This window comes from Vicugna pacos, chromosome 11 (genome assembly GCF_048564905.1).
Source record: "Vicugna pacos chromosome 11, VicPac4, whole genome shotgun sequence".
Lineage (NCBI taxonomy): Eukaryota > Metazoa > Chordata > Mammalia > Artiodactyla > Camelidae > Vicugna > Vicugna pacos.
In genome coordinates, this window is record NC_132997.1 from 341,478 (window position 1) to 363,842 (window position 22,365).

At 42.1% G+C, this 22,365-nt stretch overlaps 1 long non-coding RNA gene across 3 annotated transcripts in view; it reads left to right on the plus strand.

Moving 5' to 3' along the window:
* The window catches only part of LOC116279875 (uncharacterized), a 60,112-nt gene extending 45,206 nt beyond the window's left edge, over positions 1 to 14,906 (plus strand). For all 3 annotated transcript variants that reach the window (XR_012077790.1, XR_012077788.1, XR_012077789.1), the window contains one exon: positions 14,712 to 14,906. This is a non-coding gene — a long non-coding RNA (uncharacterized lncRNA). The remainder of the gene's footprint in view (positions 1 to 14,711) is intronic.
* Positions 14,907 to 22,365: the final 7,459 nt, after the last annotated feature.

Below are 22,365 nucleotides of genomic sequence, written 5' to 3' on the forward strand. Positions count from 1 at the left end.
GTTTCCTTTGAAAAATAAAGTAAACATATATATACGTACACACACTTAAAACACCCAGAGAAAGATAAAACATTTACATTTCAAGGATACAGGAAGAGAAATCCAATTTCCCCCTAAAGGGGATTTTGTTTTTATAAGTTCAGAATTCCAAAAAATGTTTTTATCAGGCATGGTTATTTACTTTCAGAGTGAGGTTTTTTTTTTTTTTTTTCTAATTCCCATTTAATGTTGTAAGTTTTGTACGTACATAAACCTGGCTGGGGTAATAGTTGGAGGCTGACAATCTGTAATTTCTTTTTCTTTTCTTTTCTGTTTTTTATTTTTTTTTTGAAAGTTTTATTCCCCATTGTAAGGTTGGGTTCTCAGAACAAATTTGCTAGTAAGATTTCCCACAGGGACAACTTTATGGCATGAAGCCTTTGCCTCTACAACTCCTGCATGTTACTCTGTCACCCGTGAAAGCTGTTACCAGCCAGGAGGATGGTCCTATTTTTGGAGTTGAAAGGTTCCTCATAAGAGTTTTACTTTTACCCTGAAAAATTCAATGGAGGTAACTAAATTGAGGAAAATATTAGACTAGCCTTTTACCTAACCACTCAGTACTGAACCCAGTGTCTTTCAACTTGGACCCACTCGGGACGTCTCCACTGGGTGAATATTTTCCTCATATGTTTCCACCAGCCCCACTTTGGACATCTCCTCAAGGTGGGTATTTCCCGTTATCTTCCAACCAGGTCCCACCCAGTATGTCTCCACTGGGTGGGTAATTCACCGCATTTTCTTTCAACTGGAGGGCCAGGTACCTGGATATAGCGGCAGATAAAACTCAGGATCATCAACCAATATGTGAGATCCGAGAACCAGGAGAGACTCACCCAAATTCATCTGGACTCCCTGAGGAGGCGGATGGGTACATAGGGCCACTGCTGGTACCAAGGCTCCGGTTACTCGGAGAGTTTAGGTGGAGAGAAGTCTGCTCTGGGTCCCTTCATGGTGTCCAAATCTGTTGACTGAAATACATGTGCAGCCTAAAAGTTAAGAGTAATGTTTTATTTGGTGGGAGGACTCGAGCCTGGATGACAGCCTCTCAGATCTCTCTGAGGGAGTGCTCGCTGGATGTTGAGGAGGACCTACGATATATAGGAGCTTTACAACAAAGATCAGGTTGTTGGAACAATAAAAGATTGCTTGTTATTTAAAGAAAGCCAGGTATCTCAATTTCAAGAATTTAGTGCTTTTTTATGTATGGGAGGAAGCAAACATTTGGACTCACTGAATTCATTTTTTAGACAGGCACCTAGCTATCTAGGGCCAGTATCCTGTCCTTTCTTAATCTGAGTCTGCTCAGAGGGCACCATTGTGAGTGGCTGCCGAGGCTGGGCTGTAGGCCTGTCCTCGCTGGGGGGTGGCGGCAGCCTTTAATGACTTGGATGCAGCATTCTTTGTTTACTGACATGGTTGCAGTATTTTCATTCACATTGTAGTATTTTCGTTCACGGACTGATTATGGATAATCTGCAACCTTGGAAAACAACCGAGATGGAATTACTGCAGGTACCTTCTTCATTAATAAGCCGTGTGCAAATATAAACACGGAGGAAGCATACATTTGGATTTGGTGGTGTAGGGATGGGTTTCTTCACATTACAGGAGAACGCAATGCAGAATTCCCTAAGTCCACCTTTCTTTACTATAGTGGTTTCTGAGAACAGTTTATGGTAATTAACCAACATTGACAAACGGTGGCACACATTGCATTTAAGAGCTGGCCGGCTGCAAAGTTGGGTATTGTACAGGTGGAATTCATAGGCAAGTGGTCAGGTGGGTGGGACAGAGATGGAGCCCAGGCCTGGGGCCTTATTCTGGTTTAAATAGCCATTTTCTCAGCATAGGGCCTTGGACTAGAATGTAAACTCTCTTAACCTGTTGGTGAATCTGTGAAATAGGAATGATAATTTTCTTGTGTTCCTGGGATTGTTGTAAGTTGTAAAGAGAATTATAGCACACATGAAGCACTTAACACACTGGCACTTAGCAGTGTTCACTGTGTACGGCCGCCCCGCTTAGCTTGTGTCAGAGCCGTAAAGGCAGCATTTGTCTGTTGAGGATGCACTGGTAGCCCCTTGAATAGGTTGTGAATTTGGTGATTTCCTTTAATCCTTGTAACTCTCTGTGCCATGGGCAGTTATTTTCATGGACAGAGAGGAATCTCAGGGTAAAGAAGACTGTAATTTGCCCAAAGTAAGGCCATAAGTTTGTGTGCAGAGTCCTCGGTTCAGCATGGGCCCCTGGGCCTTCTGCCCTCTCCGTCCAGCATCAAAGCCAGATGTGGGCTCGGCTGTTTCTCTACCCAGAATGTCTGGCAGGCCGCAAGACACACCTGGCCCTGTGCTGCTTGAGCAAAAACTCCGGAGGGGAGGCAGTTACAAAAGGGATAAACATAAAAACAGACGACAGCAAACTGTGATCAGCTCTGAGAAGGAAAGGAACATGTCTAGCCGTGGAGAGCTGGGAGATTTCCCGTTGGGGCTGCTCTGGGGGCATTCATCTCAGCTAAACAAGCTCTGCTGCTGCACCAAGGCAGGAAGGCAGGGCGCGTGTGGCCAGGAAGCCTGGGCCTTGTTGGTCATACTCATTCCCCATTAAGCGGCAGCTGTCACGGGCACTTACCTAGTAAACAGCTGTCGGCAATAATCATTACGCACTTTACTTGGTAGTTTTATTGGCCCAACCTTTGAGATGAGGTCATTGAAGCTGGGGAGTTTGCTGCATGCCCGTGATTACCTTGTAAATACCCCCACTGGTCTTTCAACCTAGACTGGTGTGGCTGTCATGTCCCAGCCCTGTGAATGGCATCGTGTAGCTTCTCCCAAGTGGCCCAAATGACTGACATTGATATTATTAATTCGTAGGAAATGGTATATGAAAATAAGAGAAAAAGGTAGTAAGAAATTGTTTGGAAAACTAGAATAAAATCGAATTCTTCCCCAGCTGGGGGGGCGTACCCTGTGTCACTCACCCCACTCACTGCTTGTCACCTCTTCCCTGCCGACTCCGCGTTCAAAAGCCACTCTGAGCCTTTGAAGAACAGTTTGCCTCATGACACTGTTGACTAGGACCTGCGACCTCTCTGTCCCTGGTTAACTCTCTCTTCAAAGCCATTTAAATTTTATACAGGCTCCTCCACTCAGATTTAAGAATAGCCTCTTCAAACTTCTTGATGCAGCTCCTTAATGAAGATCATGCGAAGGGAACCTAGCCAAACCCTGGGAGGTATGCACATAGTGACTGCAAGCTCAGCACTTTGTTAGTTCAGAATCAGAGGGGTGAGTGACTCAGGAAAGGCTTTTTTAAGGTAACAAGGGGAAAGTGAAAGGACGCAGGCTGTGTGAGAAAGAAACATCTCGGTCACAGCCAGCAAGACACCTGCGTTCAGGATGGTGTGTGGAGAGTGCAGTGTTCTCACAAAGAAAGAAGTGATGTGATGGAAGGGAGGACAGTTGGGTACTTTACTAGGGAGGGAAAAAGTGGGCTGAACATTTCCTGGTTGAACAAGAGGATTGTGACATAATGTGCCTGTATTTTGGAGAGAAGGGTTTTGTGGGCACAGGCCTAGGAGAACGCTCTCTGGCTGGGGAGTCAGCACAACAGAGAAACACAGGGAAACGGGCAGATGCCAAGGCCCATGCTGGGGGAGAGACTGCCCGCCAATTGGAGCCCTGGAGGCTGCTTCTGTCCCTTAGCTGGGGCCTCAGATCTCCCTTCACAACCCAGTCCTGTTGATACAGGAAGAAAAACGTGGGGCATGAGAAGGGCTGTGTCCCAGGCTTTGGTTGAGCCCCTGGGGTGTGCCTCACCAGATTTTGTTCCTTGGCTTCGTGCATTAAAGGATTCAAGAGCAAGCCAGTGTTGAGTATAGGTATATTTATTCAGAGAGATACATTGAAAGGCAAGAGAAACATCACGAGATGTGGGGGTTTGATGCTCAGATTAAAAGTAGGTACACACTCCCCAGACTGAGTGTGGGCCTTCTCTGAAGAAGGAGAGAGAGTGGTGACCCCGAGGTGGTGTTGTGTTGCTGGTTTTCTTGGGCTTGGTGGTTTCATATGCTAATAAGTAGAAGGAGCAGCCTTAGGGCAAGGGGCTGGGATTCCGAGGGAGTTGGCCATTTCCCACCCTATGACATTTTGTGGCTAGCCTTGGAATTGCCTTGGTGCCCGGGGGCCCTGTTATTCACCATGTTACCATTACAATGGGTGTATAATGAAGCTCAAGATCTGCTAGAAGTTAAATCTCTTCATCCTGAGCCTCAAGGCCTATTGAGGGTTGAATCCTTCACCATTTTGATGTTAATTGCTGTGGCCTTCCTTGAATGGCTGTGCTGTGCCCCCTTCCATCCTGTCTCACTGTGATGACACAGAGAGAGCAAAGGCGGGGCCCTATCTCTGCTCCTGCATTTAACAGGGGAGCGGTGGGGTGGGCTGAGGATGACTCTGAGTGGTGAGAAGGATGTTTCAGATTTTCCCACGTGAGACATTGGGACCTGCCAGCAGCCACCACAGATTTATGTCACGGTCATTATCGCTTGTGTTGTTAGGGAAACAACAGGACAGCCAAGAATCAAGCACCACTCAGAGGGTGGGAGTACTGAGATTTATTACGCCGGCGGGCTCAGAGGGGCTTCTGTTCCGAAGCTCTGAGCACCTCCAAGACGTGCACATGAGGTTTTAAAGGGTTAATTAAAAGTATGGGGCTATTAGCCAATAAGGTTCAAACAACAATAAGCAAGGAATCAGTACACTGAAGCTTATCAATTTGGAACAGATCACGTTACTGACAATTGTTGACCTTGGATTTACGAGTTAGCTTGTTAGCCCAGTAAACTGACACTGAACTTCAGATTTACGAGTTAGCCCAGCAAAACTTAGATCAGTAAACCAACACTTATCACACTTAGATTTGTGACTTAGCTTGTTAGCCCAGCTGGGCTTTTCCTTCACAGTGTCACTTATCTTTTCTATTTTTCTTTTTTTTTTTTTTTAAGTATTTAATCCAAATTTAATATCAAGGTTTTTTGGAAAAGAAATTTCTCTTTTTCTTTACTTTGGGGCTCTTTTGGGGGTAGGTAATTAGGTGTATTTATCTGTTATTGGAGGCCCTGGGGCTTAAACCAAGGACCCCATGCATGCTAAGCACACACTCTACCACCCGCCCCATTATCTTTTTCTTTTTGCTTTAGCTGCCAAGAATCTTACAGCTGAACTTCTAGTCGGCCTTTAACACTTGCCCTGACTTCATGGTATCCATTTTTATGACTTTATCTCCCCCTGGTTTCATTTAATTATTGAATCTCCATTTTCTCTTCACTGTCAGTTTTGCCTTTTTGTTGTTATGGTTGTTAAGCTGTGTTTAAAAAATTGTTTAATTTCTCTTTTAGCAGGAGGCTGAAAGTAAATAAATATGTAAACAAACAGCATAATTAAAAGCTTTTATACATTCTAAGCTGTTTAGTAGTTACTTAAAAACCGAATTGAATATTAAAGTGATAACATTTTAAAAATATTTATTAATTTTTTATAGAGATATAGCTGATTTAAAATATGATATTAGTTTCAGGTGTACAAAAATGCTCCATTTGTAGTTACTGTAAAACATTGTCTGTATTCCCTGTGTTGTAAGATACATCCCTCTAGCGTGTTTACATTACATGTTGCAGTTTGTGTAAGAAAGTTGGGTAATGCAGAGTCTGGGACGTGGCTGTGTCTGACTCAGGTTCACGCTCACCCTGCCTGTCAGAGCTCAGGCCTTCACTCCTTTCTGCAGGGGAGCCAGTGGAGGCAGCTCTCATCAGCGCTGGCACCACCCTCTGAGTGGCAGTGACAGCAGTGACTGTGTGTGGACGTGCAAATTGTTGTTCCAAGAGCTTTACATGCCTTTATGCATTTAATAATTAAAGCCCTCCTGTGAGGAAGCGTTTTAAGTTTTTAATGCATAATACATTTTATTTTGATATTGATAGATTTCAAATCTCCGGAAAATTTACAGGAGTAGTACAGTAAACGCTTAGATACAGTTCACCTTAAACGGCACTATTTGGCCTTTTGTGTCTGGCTTATTTTATTATACAGTTTCAAGGTTCATCCATATTGTAGCCTGCATCAGTACTTTATTCTTTTTGTTAGATAATATCCTTTTTCTTATTTCTCGTTTTTGGTCTCTTTAAAAATATTTTCATTGAAGTCTAGTCAGTTTATAATGTGTCACTTTCCTGTGTACAGCAGAACACTTCAGTTTAATAGGAAAATTCCTGTATTCCTTTTCATATTCGTTTTGAACATAAGTTACTATAAGATATTAAATATATTCTCCTGTGCTATACAGTGTAAACTTGCTGTTTATTCTATACATAATCAGTATCTGCAAATCTTGAACTCCCAATTTATTCCTTCCCACACACTCTCCTCTCTGGTAATCATAGTTTGGTTTCTATGTCTCTGTGTCTGTTTCTGTTGTCTAGATAAGTTTTTTTGTTTCTTTTTTCTTTTCTTTTCTTTTTTTAAATTCCACATATGAGCGATCTCATGTGGTATTTTTCTTTCTCTTTCTGGCTTACTTCACTTAGAATGACATTCTCCAGGTCCATTCATGTTGCTGCAAATGGCATTATTTTATTATTATTTTATGGCTGAATAGTCGTCTATTGGACAAATATGCTATAGCCTCTTTATCCAGTCATCTGTCAGTGGACATTTAGGTTTTTTCCATGTCTTGCTATTGTAAATAGTGCTGCTGTGAAAACTGGGGTGAAACCGTCTTTTTGAATTACAGATCCTTTTGGATATATGCCCAGGAGTGGGATTGCTGGGTCATATGGGAGGTCAATTTTTTTGTCTTTTGAGGAACCTCTATACAGTTTTCCACAATGGCTCCACCAAAATGCATTCCCTCCACAGTGTAGGAGTGTTCCCAATTCTCCGCAGCCTCTCCAGTATTTATTGTCTGTGAACTTCTGAATGATGACTATTCTGACTGTGAGAGGTGATACTTGAATGCAGTTTTGATTTGCATTTCTTTGATAATGATATTGAACATTTTTCCTGTGCCCATTGGCCATTTGTATGTCTCACTGGAGAAATGTTTCTTTAGGACTTCTGCCCATTTTTGAATTGAATTGTTTGTTTTTCTTTCTTATTAAGTGTAAAAGCTGTTTACATATTCTGGGAATTAAACCCTTAGTCAGGTTCATTCATTGCAAATATTTTCTCCCATTCCATAGGTTGTCTTTTAGTTTTGCTTACTGTTTCCTTAGCTCTGCAAAAGCTTGTAAGTTTAATTAGATCTCAGTTGTATATTTTTGCTTGTATTTCTATTGCTTGAGTAGACTGCTCTACGAAAACATTGCTGAGATATATGTCAGATGTTTTGCCTATGTTTTCTTCTAGAGGGTTTATAGTGTATTGTCTACATGTTTAAGTCTTTAAGTCATTTTGAATTCATATTTGTGTATGCTGTGAGGGTGTAGTCTAACTTCATTGATTTACATGCAGCTGTCCAGTTTTCCCTACACCATTTGCTGAAGAGGCTGCCTTTACTCCATTGTATGTTCTCACCTCCTTTGTCAAAGATTCAGTGACCAAAAGTTTGTGGGCCTATTCTTGATAATTTTGTTTATCCATTCATTGATGGATGGATATTGTTAGTAAATTTGGCTACTCTGAATGATACTGCTATGAATATTGATGTGAAAGATTTTGTGAGAATATGTTTTCATTCTTTTGGCTGTACAGTTGGCCGGCCACATCTGTAGTTTCCACTTCATGGATCCAGATGGCTGATTGTAAAGGGACTCAAACATCTTTAGATTATGGTATCCAGGGTGGGGTGTTCCTGAAACCAACTCCCAGGGGATTCTGAGGGATGACTCTATATGTAGGATTGGAAATGCTGAGCCATATAACTCTACTCTTTTGAGAAAACACCGGGCTTTACCAAAGAAACTGCACCTTTGCCCCTTTCCAACGGCTGCGTATTGAGGGTTCCCATTTCTCTGCCTCCTGACCGACACTTGTTATTATCCATGTTTTAATTATAACCATACTAGTGAGTGTAAAATGAGATCTCATTTTGATTTTGATTTCGCTAGTGATGCTGAGCATCTTTTCATATGCTTATTGGCCAATTGAGTATCTATTCAAATCCTTGGCAAATTTAAAAATTGGGTCGATTTTCTTTGTATTGTTCAGTTGTAAGCATTTGTTTTATATCCTGGATACTAGTCTCTTATTAGATATATGCTTTGCAAAATTTTTCTCCTATTCTGAAGACTGTGGTTTCACTTTACTCTTTTTAAACATTAAAACAATTTCTTTATAGGGGAGGTAATTAGATTTATTCTTTTTATATTTTTGCCAAGCACGCACTCTATCACTTGAGCTACCCCCTCCCCCTTTCATTTCACTTTCTTGATCATGTCCTTTGTAACAAATGGTTTTAATTTTGATGAAGTCCATTTTATCTGCTTTTTTTTTTTTTAACACTTGTGCACTTGGTAACGGATCTAGGAAGCCATAGCCTATCCTAGGACCACAAAGATTTATGCTATGTCTTCTTTTAGAAAGTTTATACATTTAGTTTTTAAGTTTCTGTCTGTGATCCATTTTGAATTAATATTTGTTATATAAAATACGGGGGTCCAGATTCAAGATTCATTCTTTTGCCTGCAGATACTCAGGTGTCTCTGCACCATTTGTTGAATAGACTATCCTTTCAATGGAGTATTGTGGCACATTTGTGGAAAACTGACTGTAAATGTAATATTCCCCCCTGGATTATTTATTGAGTCTCATAGATTTATGCATCCAAACTTATGCCAGTACCATAATGACTTGAGTACTATAGATTTGTAGTAACCTTTGAGTGAGTCCTCCAACTTTGCTCTTCTTTTTCAAGATTGTTTTGGCTGACCTGGCTCCCTTGCACTTCCATATGAAATTTGGGATCAGTTTTTCAATTTTTCCAAAGAAGTCACCTGGAACTTTGATAGGGATTCCATTAAATTTGTAGATCACTTTGGGGAGTTTTAACATTTTTTAACAATATTGTCTACAATTCCATGAACATGGGATGCCTTCCATATATGTAGATCTTTTAAATTTTTTTGGTGCTACATCAAAATATTCAAAGTACAAATCTTGTAAAATTTTGTTAAATGTATCTCTCATTTTATTTTTAATGCTGTTGTAAATGGAAAGGCTGAGCTTCCTAAGGGCAGGACTATATATCAATTTATTTATTTCTAGGATCCTTACACAGCAAATACCCTAGGTTTATATTTGCTACATAAATCTATCCACAATTCTTCCCACCCACATGTTATAAGAAATCAAGACCCAGGTTAACCTACCTGAACACCTATGTGAAAGTGAGAAATGAGAACTTTGGGTGGGGTTTTGTGCAGATTTTACTGAGAGCTTATTCAGAATGGCTTCATCTTAATTTCTTTTAAACAATCCTTTCAGTGTATATAGTCAGATACATTAAGAAAATGCCCTTTTGCTGTGCGGAGGAGCTAAGATTATAATTTTCAAATAATTTCTAGTGAGAGTGTTGTACTTGAAACCTAATTTACTTCAATGTTTGAAGATTTATGTTTCAGGAGCTTTGACTAAATAATACCTGTCTGTATTTAATAACTACAACTAAATGCTCAAGTAGCATGTAAGAGTTTGAGCAAACTGCCCCCTCCCCGTAGTGCTGGTTGGCTGCAGCTGTAACTGGAGTCAGCACTTACATCTCCCAGTACACTTGTGCTGATTTGCTCAAAGCGGTTCGTCCAACAGTTTGTCAGTAGTCTTTTGGACAAAGCCATAAAGCATTGATTTAAGGTTGCTGGAATGGAATCTATTCTTATTAGTATTAAGTAAGCGCATATTGAGTACTATCTGTATGTTGGGAATTGTCCCTTAGCCTCACATGAAAATTATTTCTCTTAAAACCTCTCATATTTCCTTGTTATTCACACTTTACAGATAAGGAGACTGAGGATTAGGTCTTCTCTCTTTTGGGGGGAGCTCATTATCAATGACTTGAAGTTGTAAGGAAAAAGATATTGATTCATCCTGAGAAAACATTTTTCTGAGAGTCAGCATTGAAGAGGGTGACCACTAAAGAGGGTGATCATTGTTTGTGTGAGACGAGCCCCGGGTTGTACGGAGTCAGCATCCCTGTCTGGGACACGGCCAGTGTAGAGCTGCCTGGTGGGTGAGGCGGCGCGGCCGCGCAGGGAATGCATATGCCAGGCCATTGGGCTGTACTCAGGCCCGGTTGGGCTTTCTCCTAAGGGCAGTGGACCATCACTGACAGATTTTAATTTGGGGAGTGGGGTGCTCTCGTAGAACACTTTTGTCTTGTAGAATGCTTAGAAACATTAAGAAAGCTCTGCAGCAGGTGATGTGATGAGTCAGAGTAGGGTGTCCGTGAGGTGTAGCTGTGTTCAATTTTCAAGTGATTTTTCAGTCCCAGGTTTGTGGCTCAGTAGCCATGTCACTTTGGATGACACACTCAAGGAAGTGAAACAATTTATCTAATCAATTGAAGCAGTGATGTACCGAATTCACAGGACTCCTGTGGAGATCCAGTGAGATAACGTGTGCACAGTGTGCAGCGTGGTCCCCAGCACAGAGTCAGTGCTGAGTGAGTGCCAGTCAGTACATGGTAGATCAGGTGAGGGTGGTGGGACTCGGTGACTGAGGAAATCTGGGCCCTGAAGGAGGGGTCTAGTCACATCTGTGAGTGATGGGCCTGAGCTAGGAGAGGCAAGGAGACCTGCCCCCGCCCAGGTGCCCTGGGCAGGACGGCTATGGGAGGAGTACCATGAAGTCAGCTCTTTGCAGGTGGAGTTGGAGGTGCCCTTGAGACACCTAAGTGCAGTGTCAGAATCACAGAGGAGTTCTGGGCCCAGGCTGTGCATTTTCCTATAATCTCAATCCCTGAGGACGCCAAGGTATTCATCACTGAACGTGAAGTCATACTTTACAGGACAACTGAATAGTAGTATCATCTCTGTCATCAAAGCTCACGTCTCTTTATTCATCACTCACTTTATTAATTGGGTACTTACAGAGCTCACTTCACCGTCCTTCCGTGGGCTCAGGCTCCACAGAAAAGAGCTGGTGATACTCCCTCTTTTCCAGAAAAAGACACATTTAGCTGGTAGACTTCTATACCTCGCCAGACTTAGAATTTTAGTTTGTTGATTTAATTCTATTTTCTGTTGGCCATCTCCTGATAGGGGAGACGTTTTACCTCATGGTCATGTTTCAATTAGCTGTTACAGAGAATTGCTGATCTGACCCATAGTGTATGTATTCTATTAACTTTGTAGAGTACTTATCATTTTTCTGTCTTTGCCCTTTACTTTTGTTTGCCCCTTCAATTTTCTATCTTATTTGTGGCCTTATTTTATTTTTTAATTAAAAAATGTCTATTAGCAGTTAAGAAAACAAAAGGAAAGAAAAGATGCAGATGATAGCTAAATTTAGAAAATATCTAGTGTGTTTTCTCTCTCGGCAATGGAGGGTTCTAGAAACTCGTTAAAACCTTCATTACATAAGTTCCTTAAAACACTGATTAAGAAATAAAACCTTCCTTCCTCATCTTTCAAGCTGCACAACTAATTGTCAAGAAAGTGAGGGGAAATTCTCAGAAGCCAAGACAAACCAGAAAGCAGGGATTCTTTGAGATACTTGAGCCTTAGAATCCCTGGGGTGCTTGTTGGTTCCTGAACTGAGTTTCGGTTGCCCTATCAGGAGGGCAGGAGTTGAGCCCAAAGCCTCTCACACTGGGAGTTGGATGGCTGTTCTTATGTAAGGCCAAGCACATCCTGAGAATCCTGCTTTACAAAAGAAAAAAAGCATTCCTCAAAGCAAGGAAGTAAGGAAAGTCAATTTTTTGGAAGCGGGGGAAAAATAACATATCCAAAGTAAGGATTTAGTTTAAAGCTGTTATGGCATGAGAATGACCACAAACTCCTGGGAGAAAATCACAGCTCCTCCCGGAAAGAGTTGTGTTTTGAATGAATCAGTGGACAGCCATTCTGAAAAAGGCCCCGAGAGTCTTCTGGATCAAGATACTGGACCCAAACACCTCCCTTCCATGGTCTCATTTAAATAACCAGAAAGGTTTTAAAGGAAAGAAGCCATAATCTTAGTTCTATTTATTGACATTACTCTATACTAGGAATTCAGAAGTGACTATGGAGTTGTCTCCATTTTTATGGACCTTACTTTCTATTTGACATATTTGGGGAACTTGGTGGAGGGTGGTGTTGGTCTGTTGCAATTAGCCAGGAGAGGAGATTAAGAAATCAGTTAAGGGTGGGTGACATTTTGAGCTGAGGACAGTCCTGTTCAGTTGGCTTGTAATTGCAGGCTCATTGAGTTGTCACTCGAGGGAATTGATCTTATGGAAGATGGACTTAACTCAGGCCTCTTCAGAATGGACAAGTGAACCTGGAGAAAGACAGTCAAATCTGTGCAGACATAAAGTCCACGTGAACGTGCTGTATCCCTGAGCCAAAGATAGGACAAATAGGCAGCACTTCTTGAGGACAGAGGAGAGGTTTTTAAGGTTCTCCAAGAATGAATCCCAGGGAAACGGGATGGCCAGTTGTCAAACTGTGAATTTGCTCTTTGGTCGGTGTACCCACCAAGGGTTTTGGCCTTTTATATGTTTTCATTTCTCTTTAATACATGTCAGGTGATGAGGACGTGGGCATAAAAATTTGACACCTTGTCAAGGTGACATTGGGTACCTGCCTAGAAGCGCGGGCACAGCTACGGCTGCGTCATACATCTTGTCGCCCATCCCGCTCCCCGGGCTCCGTGACCACGGCAGAGTGGTTCCTTATTGAACTGTCCGTCTCCTCTGTGACATCGTAACCAAACAAAAGACTGGAGAGTATTAGCTTGGCTTTTTTCTTTTCTAACATTCCCTTCAAATTATGATGACTGATAGTGGACCCAGTTACGTTTGCAGATGATTTACAAGTAGGGCTGTCAGTACAAACCTTGTAATCCCCGCTGTGTGATCTAGAGAAGAAAGTTACACTCTTTCCAAATTGTTTTGATGCACTTATGTGGGAAAATGATGTACGTTTGAATATGTATTTCCTCTCTGAGTCGTCATGGCTAGAGATGAATATTTGTAGACATGGAATGAGTTTTCTGTATTTGAACTGTATGGTCCCCTAAATTCTCTCCAGCTTTTTAAAGTCATCACTGGAGTGCTAACCTCCAGAGTGCCCCAAAGCATCCACCACTGCCTGCTCTTTGGACACTGTGAGTTCCCAAGTTGGAGAAGGCTGCTGGCTGGTGAGGCATTCTCTGGCACATCTCTAGTTGGCTGATGTGAGCTTAGCACCCAAGACTTGGCAGACAGTAACTAACCATGATCACGTCCATTTCTGGAACACTCATGGAGGATTTTACACCTATGCTAATGGCATACGTTATGTCACTTAGTTTTCCCAACAATCATAATTAAATTTTATCATCTGTATTAAAAAGGAAACTGTCAAAGCGAGTGACGTGCAGACTTTGGACTGGAACACGGGTCTTTCTGATCCCTGTCTCTGTTCCCTCCCCGGCCTATCCTTCCAAATGGCCAAGAGACTCTTCCTCACTCTTGAGATTCCCGCTGATGTTACCACTCTCTTTGTTTCTGGAGAGGAAAACAAGTCTAAACTTCTTTTCCAGTTGGAAATGGAATGGAGAGTTAACGTTGGAAGACGGGAGAGTCTGTCCTGTGATGAAGTGGTCTCCGAGCCACTTCCACTGGGACGTCATGTCACTGTGTGTGCCCCTTGCACAGCCTGTGCACAGGTGACAGGGCAGATGTGCCGAGCAGTCCTCCTGGACAGGGCAGTGGGTTGGAAATGAGTTTTGGGATTTGGCTTCATTACATAGGTTCCTGAGGGTCTTGGCCTGGCACTTCGAGTGGGAGCATTCCCTGTCCCAGAGACTCATGCTCTGGGCCCGTGCAGACCTGACGTGGCCTCAGCCTGAGGCTGAGGGCCCGTGGTGAAGCGGAGCATTGTAGTGCAGTGTCTGCCGGAGGCTCTGACACTTCTGGGCTGTGGGAAATTGTCCAGGATGATAATAATTCCTCCCCGAGTTTCAGATTTCCTTGCCTGTGAGCCGGGGTAGTAATTGTTTCTGAGATGATCGAAATGATTCAGTAACGGGCGCAGCGTGTGCTGGTAGGTAGCTGGTGCTTAAGGAGCAGGAGTCGCAGTCACTCTGTCAGCCTCTCTCTGTGCGCTCTGTGCTTTGAGAAGTTGTGTGTTTGGTGAAAGTCCCACCCAGACCCTAGGGTCTAGATGAACTGTTGTTCCTTTACTTTCCCTTCCTTTTCCTCTTTCCCTTCTCTGTGTCCCATGTTTTGGTAGCCGATTCCTCTATTTCAGGGAATACGGGCCTTTTAGTAAAAGGACTTTCGGAACGCGGAGAGGTGGGGCCCAGAGGGGGTCTGGAGCGTCTGCACAGCGCTGTTTCCCTGCGTTTATGAACCCGGTCCCGTCAGTGCACTAAGTCAGCCTTCCTCTTCCTTCCTGTGTCATCGGGTCTCTGTTTTAAGGTAAAGCCTTTTTTACGGGTCTTTTTTCACTGACATGATTCGTTCAGATGCTTGTTGCTTTACTCCCTGTGCTTCAGCGTTCCGAGGAGAGAATTCAGCAGTGCAGCCTCCTCTCCGAGCTCTATGAGTTGATCGGCTTCCACTGCAAGTCCACCTTCTTCAAGCGGGTGGCCCCCGTGCGGCGCGCGGCCCCCGGCATCCCGGAGCCTGGCGGGAAGGCCTGCTCCCGACTCCTCCTGCAGACGCTTCCTGGCTACAGTCTGTCGCTGGACCTGCAGGACTTCAGCAAATTTGTTGGAACTAAAACATTGCTTCAGTCCCATTAACCATGCCTGGTTTGGGCCCTGCTTTCCTATCTCATCAGGGTGAATTTTGATTCGTTTAGAACAGGGCTCAGCAGACTTTTTCTGTCAAGGGCTTGGGGGTAAGTATTTCAGGGTCTGCAAACCTCCTGAAATCTGGTGCAGCTGCTCAGCTCTGCTGTTCAGATGCCAGAGCAGTCGGACAGTCAACACACCCACACAGCTTTACTCACAGCGGTGGCTCGGGCTGGATTGGGTGTATGAACTGCAGTTTGTCCCCACAGCCTCCTCACTGTTGACACCTGCACTAGAGCGAGCATTTGTGACAATGGTTGACCTTACACTGACACGTCATCATCATCCAGAGCCCATACTTGACACTAGGATTTACACTTGGTGGTGTGCACTCTGTGGGTTTGGACAGATGTTCAATGACATGTATCCACCATCACAGCATCATAAAGAGTCGTCTGTCTTAGTGACCTTAAAATGCTCCGTGCTGCACCTCATTCATTGCTCCTTCCACTCTAGCCTCTGACAGCCCCTGATCTTTTAGTCTCTGTGGTTTCCCTTTCCCAGAACACCATACAGTTGGAATCAAACAGTTGCAGAACCTTCCCAGATTGGCCTCTTTCACTTAGTAATATGCATTTAAGGTTCCTCCATGTCTTTCCATGTCTTGATAACTCATTTCATTTTAGCACCAAATAATAGTCCATTTTCTGGCTGGACCACAGTCTATTTATCCATTCACCTACTGAAGAAGAGCTTAGTTGCTTCTGACTTCTGGTGAGTATGAATAAAGCTGCTATTAACATCTGTATGCAGATTTGTGTGTGGACATAAGTTTCCATTTCATCGAGTAAACACCAAGGAGCACTGTTGCCGGATCCTATGTTAGAAGTACTTCTAGTTTTGTAAAAAATTGCCAGACCGTCTTCCAAAGTTTCTGGGCCATTTTACATTCCCACCAACAATGCATTAGAATTCCTGACATTCCACATCCTCACCAGCATTCGGTGCTGTCAGTGTCCTGCCTTTTGGCAGTTCTGACAGGTATGCAGTGGTATCTCTCTGTTTCACTCTGCATCCCCTGATGACAGATGCTGTGGAGCACCTTTCCATAGGCTTCTTTCGCATCTAGATTTCTTCTTTGATGAGGTGTATGTTCAGGTATTTTGCTGATTTTTTAATCAGGTTATTCATCTTTCTTGTTGAGTTTGAAGAAGTTTTGGTATATTGTGGTTATCAGCCCTTTATCAGTGTGTCCCTGCCCTTCACCTGCAGCACCGGAGATGTCCTTTGTGTCTCAGTGGAGTGTCAGCCCTTCAAACAGGTTCCCTGTCTTCCCTCAGCCTAAATACTGTCCTTGTATTTTTCACTTTCATTGACTCATTTTGTTCTTTTTATATAGCATTTCCCATAATTTGTAAGTACATTAAAGAGAAAAGGGCAATGATTGAAAACCACCTCCCCTACCAGGCTGTGTGCCCTGTGAGAGCAGAAGCCCTGTTCCCACTCAACGTTTCCCATGACAGCACATGGCACATGTCCATGTAAATGTGTGTAACATGGGGCCAAACCTGATGAGCAGCTATGACAACATATGTTGTCTACCATTTATTGAGTAGACTTTGTTTCTGATCTTAATTATTAAATCACATGAATGAAACTTGTTTGTTTTGAAATATAAAACAACAAAACACACCTCAATGTGATTGGTACTTTCAACTTAGCCTTCTGACCCAGGAGAGAGTGTTCACCATCATTTTTTAGAGGAGGTTGGGGATGTAAAGTAAGAGATTTAAATCAAATAAAGTAAAAATGATAACTATCAGTTGGCTTTATTTTCATTAACATAAAAGTTACTTTAAGCCCTATCTCAGCTGTTGTTCTGTTGTTTTTAACATTTCTCATAGAATTAAATGGAAGCTCACTAAACCCTGAAAGGGAAATTGTGTGCTCAGGTCCTGAAAATTGTTTATGTCTATTTCTTGAAATGCAAATTTTCCCTGCTGGTTACAGAAAGTCGAGGCGGGAACATAGCAGTGCACTGTGTGTGTCTGCCAGCTTCACGGGCTGCTCACTGTCATTTTCATTTTCTTGTGTTGCAGTTTATGACGGTTTTACATGAGATATATTGCTCACCCTTTTCCTGAATGAAGGATTGAATTTTCCACAGGAAATCTTATGAAAGAGAGTGACAAGGCACATGGGTTTCCCAAAAAGGAATAGTTGATGTAATAAACTCTCACTATGGTGAACTATTTTAATACAAGCCAGTTGAAAATTTTATCACTAGGTCATATGCCACAAATCTGTCTTAAGAATAAAAAGATTCAAATTTTATAGAAGAAGCAGATTGAATCAAGTAGAAATTATGATTTGTACACTATTTGTTGTTAGAAATTATACTCAGTCTTATCATAATTCCCTGTGGTAGGAACTGGATCATTATTTATTTATTAAAAAATATCCACTAGGTGCTATTTGCCCCATTCTTGATGCGGCAGTGTTGTGGTTAGTTAAATTTTGCCATTTAGGATTGTTAGCTAGGTTTTCCGGACACTGATTTCAGCCCATTTATCTTTTCTACAATCTCTTCTTTTGTGTCGGCCTTTGGTCTTTTGACAACGTGGAAATACTGCACGGATCTGCCTTTCCCTTTTTTCCTGTCTTTGTGGGAAAAGATTTCCATAAGACAGACTACTAGGATATTAAGAATTTTGTGTGGGGTAAGTTTGGTCAGTTCTAAGGATTTCAATTAATACGTATTGATACTTGCTATTCAGCTAATGACAGTAAAATTATAAACTAACTTAAATATACATCAGTAAGTATAGTAGAGTAAGCCCATCACCCAGATTAAGGAATTCACAAAATTTTCCATATTTCCTTTATTCAGACCTTTGTTCTTTTATTTGTCCTTTGTTGAAGTATTTGACAGCAAATCCAAGAAGACATGTCATTTTACCCTTTGTACTCAAGTAGGCATGTCTGAAAAATGAGGGCCTTTTCTTTAATCAGGTTTTTCCATTTGACCAATATGCTCGTTAAGTACCAGCTGTATCAGGCATCTCACTAAGCATTAGGGATCCTTGGAGCAATGAGACAGTCCTGGCTCCCATGGAAGTTAAGGGCTGATGGAAGAAACCAACACAGTTTGGACAAAATTTGTGCACAATACAGTAGGATTCATAGAAGGGTAGGGTCAGACTTGTAGGGCAGGCAGTGAGAGAGGCGGTCAGCAGGGCTACAAGAGGAGGAATCATTTGATAAGAATCTGAAATCCTTACTGCCAACCTTACTACCAAGCCCCCAGGGCCCATCACACACAACCTTGTGCTGTAACTGTTTTTGATTCCAGTTACCACATCTCCTTCAGGAAGGATTTTAAGGTGGAAAATATTTAAAATCCGTAATTGTTGTCAGAAGGGACACAGAACAAAGAACATGTAAACAACACAAATGTCCATCAGCACATGACTTGATAAAGACGAGCTGATACATATATACAATGGAATACTACTCAGCCATAAAAGATGCCATTTCCAGCAACATGAATGGACCTGAAGACCGTCATTCTAAGTGAAGTGGGGTGGAAAGAGAAAGAAAAATGCCATATCACTTCATTTATGGGGAATCTAAAATTAATAGCAATAATAATAAGACCATAAATGAACTAAATATTACTTTGATTTCTTGAATATATGTAAGCACATCTGACTGTCCTTTGTGATTGGATTATCACATTCTGTTTATTATTCTTTTGTAAATGTCCTTATTTCTCTGGTAACTTTAATTTTAAAAATCTAAATTTCTTATCTGTTCTTAGAGTTATTAGTACATATATGTAAACTAAAAAATGCAGTATACTCTATACACGTATTTACATGCAATATGTGTATGTGAAGTTGAACTGTAATAATTCTACCTAATAAAACTGAAAAAGGAAAAAAATAAAAAAAATATTTAAAAAATCACCCCTCTTTAGATATTAAACCTTTCATTTCTGATATTCTGTGAAAGAAAGCATGGAAGTAGGCTTTTAAGATTTTCTCCTTGCTCCTCAGTGAGCAGCCTGGGCTGCACAGCTTGGCCACCACAGTCACCCAGGACTTGCTGGCTTGCTCCTCACTTGTTGGGAGGAAATTTAGCTGCTTCAGGAATATTTATGCTCTTAGAAGTTGCTGAAAACCACACAGAGCTTCTGTTTACATGGAGAGTATCTCAATATACCCCATTTTAGAAATTAGAACAGAAAATTTAAACCCAAGAACTGACAAGCATTCGCTGTCACAGCACATGGTCAAAGCAGTGTTACCACGGTGGCGTGTGTTGGTTCTAGAAAAAATGCACCGTACACTCAAGAATGAGGGTGAAACCACAGATCTCATCTCAGCAATGCTATGAAGAGGTGGGAACCAAAGCCCCTAAAACAGTGCTGAAGTCCCCAGATGTCCCAGAACACACAGAGCCATGGGATCAAGAATCCAGTGTCTCGTGGATCATCAGCCGTGGAGACCGCGTCCTGGGTCAGGAGGAGCAGACGTAGTTATAGCAGGCACACAGTCCTATTACAGCAAAGCTTTAAAGGTGTTGAATTGACTAAAAGAGTGGCAAAGATTTGCATTTAGACTACTACATTTTCTCTCCTGGAGACGTTAGAATGATAACACTGATTAACAGAGGATGATTGAAATGGATTAACTATGTTACTGAAGACATGAGCTGCTCACACTAACCCTGCACTCAGTGTAGACTGAACATTTTATGTACACACTTCATTAGGTCTGCACACCCCTGCAAGTTGACATTAAGCACTCATACAACCATGAAACCAGTGACTATAAAACAGTCACAAGGCTTCTTCTCCATCATGAGGTAGCAAAACCAGCAAGGATTTTAAATGACAAAAGCCAAAATCCCATATATTTGGGAAAGAAAGCAAACAAAACACTGAAGAACAATAAACCAAAAGAGCAGATGGAATGGAATCTTTTATTGAAGAAAGCAATGGTTGATTCATTAAAACAGCTAATGTCCCTGGTATAATTGAACCATCAATACAAATTTTTGGAATAGTGGGTTGTGAAATTACTATCTCACTTAATGTTGGAATTCCTAGTTGGACCAATTTGATATGCATCACTGGTGCGATGTTAGCTATTTAGGTAAATAACAATATTCATATTTTGTAAGTTAACAGGAATCATAACACAGGACTCCAGATTTAGGGAGAGAATGCAAACAACTACTATCATACTCCATCCAATAAGGACACGTGTCCCTGCGTCACCAAAGCAATGAGAATTTGCACACAGAAAACACAGTTCTCCAGCTGTGACAAGTACGAGACCGTGAGCCATGAATTACGAGAACAAGCAACTGTTTAAATGCCATGGGCAAGATTTTTATCATCTTGAAAACATCACTGATGCACTAGGTAAGAAAAAGAATTGTTTTACTAACAAATCTAAATGACACAGGGGTTTTCCAAGTGAGAAGGTGATTCCAAAAAGTGCAGTAAAATGAGTTAAGATGATCTGTGCAGTGACGGAGCTGATATTAGACTGACCAACATCACGATTTCTGGTTTTACACTTGCTCTCTGCTCATCACCTCTGACACAAGAATGCATCATATGATTTTTTTTTCTTTAGGGAAGAAAAGATAAATAAAATCTAACTCGAAGATGTGGTATGGAAAGCAGTAATGAAGTTGTCTATCCTAATAATGCAGCCAGTGTAATGTAGCACTTATTCGGGCACTAGAATTTTTTAAATCATGATTTATTTTATATCCTATTTCTATCCTAAAGGAGGCACTTAAAGTTTTCTACTTTATTCAACATATCTTGTGGGGGTTTTGGTATACACTGGTATGGCAGTTTTCAGAGACTTAAAATCGCCTCTGTGGTTGTGGTCAGGAAAGGCAAGGCTCCCTCACAGCTGCGACGGAGAAGGAATCCCTGGAGTCAGCCTCCGGGCAGCTTCTGAACCACATCTGCTTGCACTTGGCACAGGACACCATCAGCAAGTGTAACTCTGACAAGGTGTTTTCCCCGGGGCCTGGGAGGTGCTCTAACATTGTGAAGCCACTTGTTTCCCAGTTAGGTAAGGCTTGGAAAAATAGTTTATTAGAAGTGACTTCCTTTGTATGTGCCTTTTGTCCTGAGAGGTCACTAATTAGCATAAATATAAAATTCCCCATAATATAAGATTTGAGGTACCCCATCTTTCCATCTACCTGTCTATTTGTTTATCATATTTATACTTAGGTTACACTTTCTATGATGTTCAATTCCGGGCACCAAAAAAGAAAGGTTACAAAATATTTCTTATAAAAAGCGGGAATGGGTCTAAGGGTTAAAAACCACTACTGCTAACAATAAAAGCCAGATAATAATTTTAATCTCAATTGCATCAGACCTTCCCGAATTCCTCCCTTAAGTTCACTGTTACAACAGTAATGGAATCTGTGTCCTTCCAAGACTTGGGCCTGATCGCCACCCATCCATATATCTGTCTGTGGGTCCCTACTTGTCCTCGAGGTCCCCAAACACACCTTACGGGTTGAAATTTCTTCAGTGTTCCTACCGTAGGGGAAACCTGGAAGTCCCAGGCGCTGTCCAGGAGTCACACCTACCTGCAAAAATCAAAGTCATGTGACTGAAACGGGACAACCCAGGTGGTGTGATAGGGCTGAAAGCTCACCATAAACAGGTTTGGGGACCTAACCCAAGCCCTCCGGCTCCTCACATGAAGAAGGACAGAGAGGCCCAATTAGCCACGAGATTGTGGGGCTTCATTACCCCATGAATAAAGGATTTGTGCCAGTGCCACCTTTAGACAGGGAACCCCAGAACCCAGACTTGGAAGCATCCTGTCCCCTCCCCCCTGAACAAATATTCTCTCAAGACACATAGTGAGAGATGGGAGCCCCGGTGAGCTCTGGAATAAGATGCAATCTGAAAGACTGCTGGTAACAAATGGTGTGGAGCTCGGGCAGCCCCCAGGGCCACCAGCCCTTGTGGTATCACTGATGCCCACACTTCCATCCCCAACAGTTTCTTCAGGACATTTATGCACATATAACCATCAAACAAAAATGATTGCTTAGACATATTATAAGAGAAATAACATTATGAGAATGCCAAATTCATGACAAGTCAGAGTCAAGACCCCAGAGCATTTACTGGATGAGATCTCATGTGTGCTCCGCAGTGAGCTTTAAACCCTTAGGACACAGTCATGGAACAGTAGGCATTTTCTTTCTTTCCTCCAAGTTGGCTTTACTGGAGAACTCTGTAGACACAGGAAGACTCTGGATCCCACCTCTAATACTTACACAAAGGGCTAATCACGTGGAGAGGGAACAGCTCTGGTGTGACCGGCGCCAATGTTAGCACTCCAGTGCCCAGCTGCCT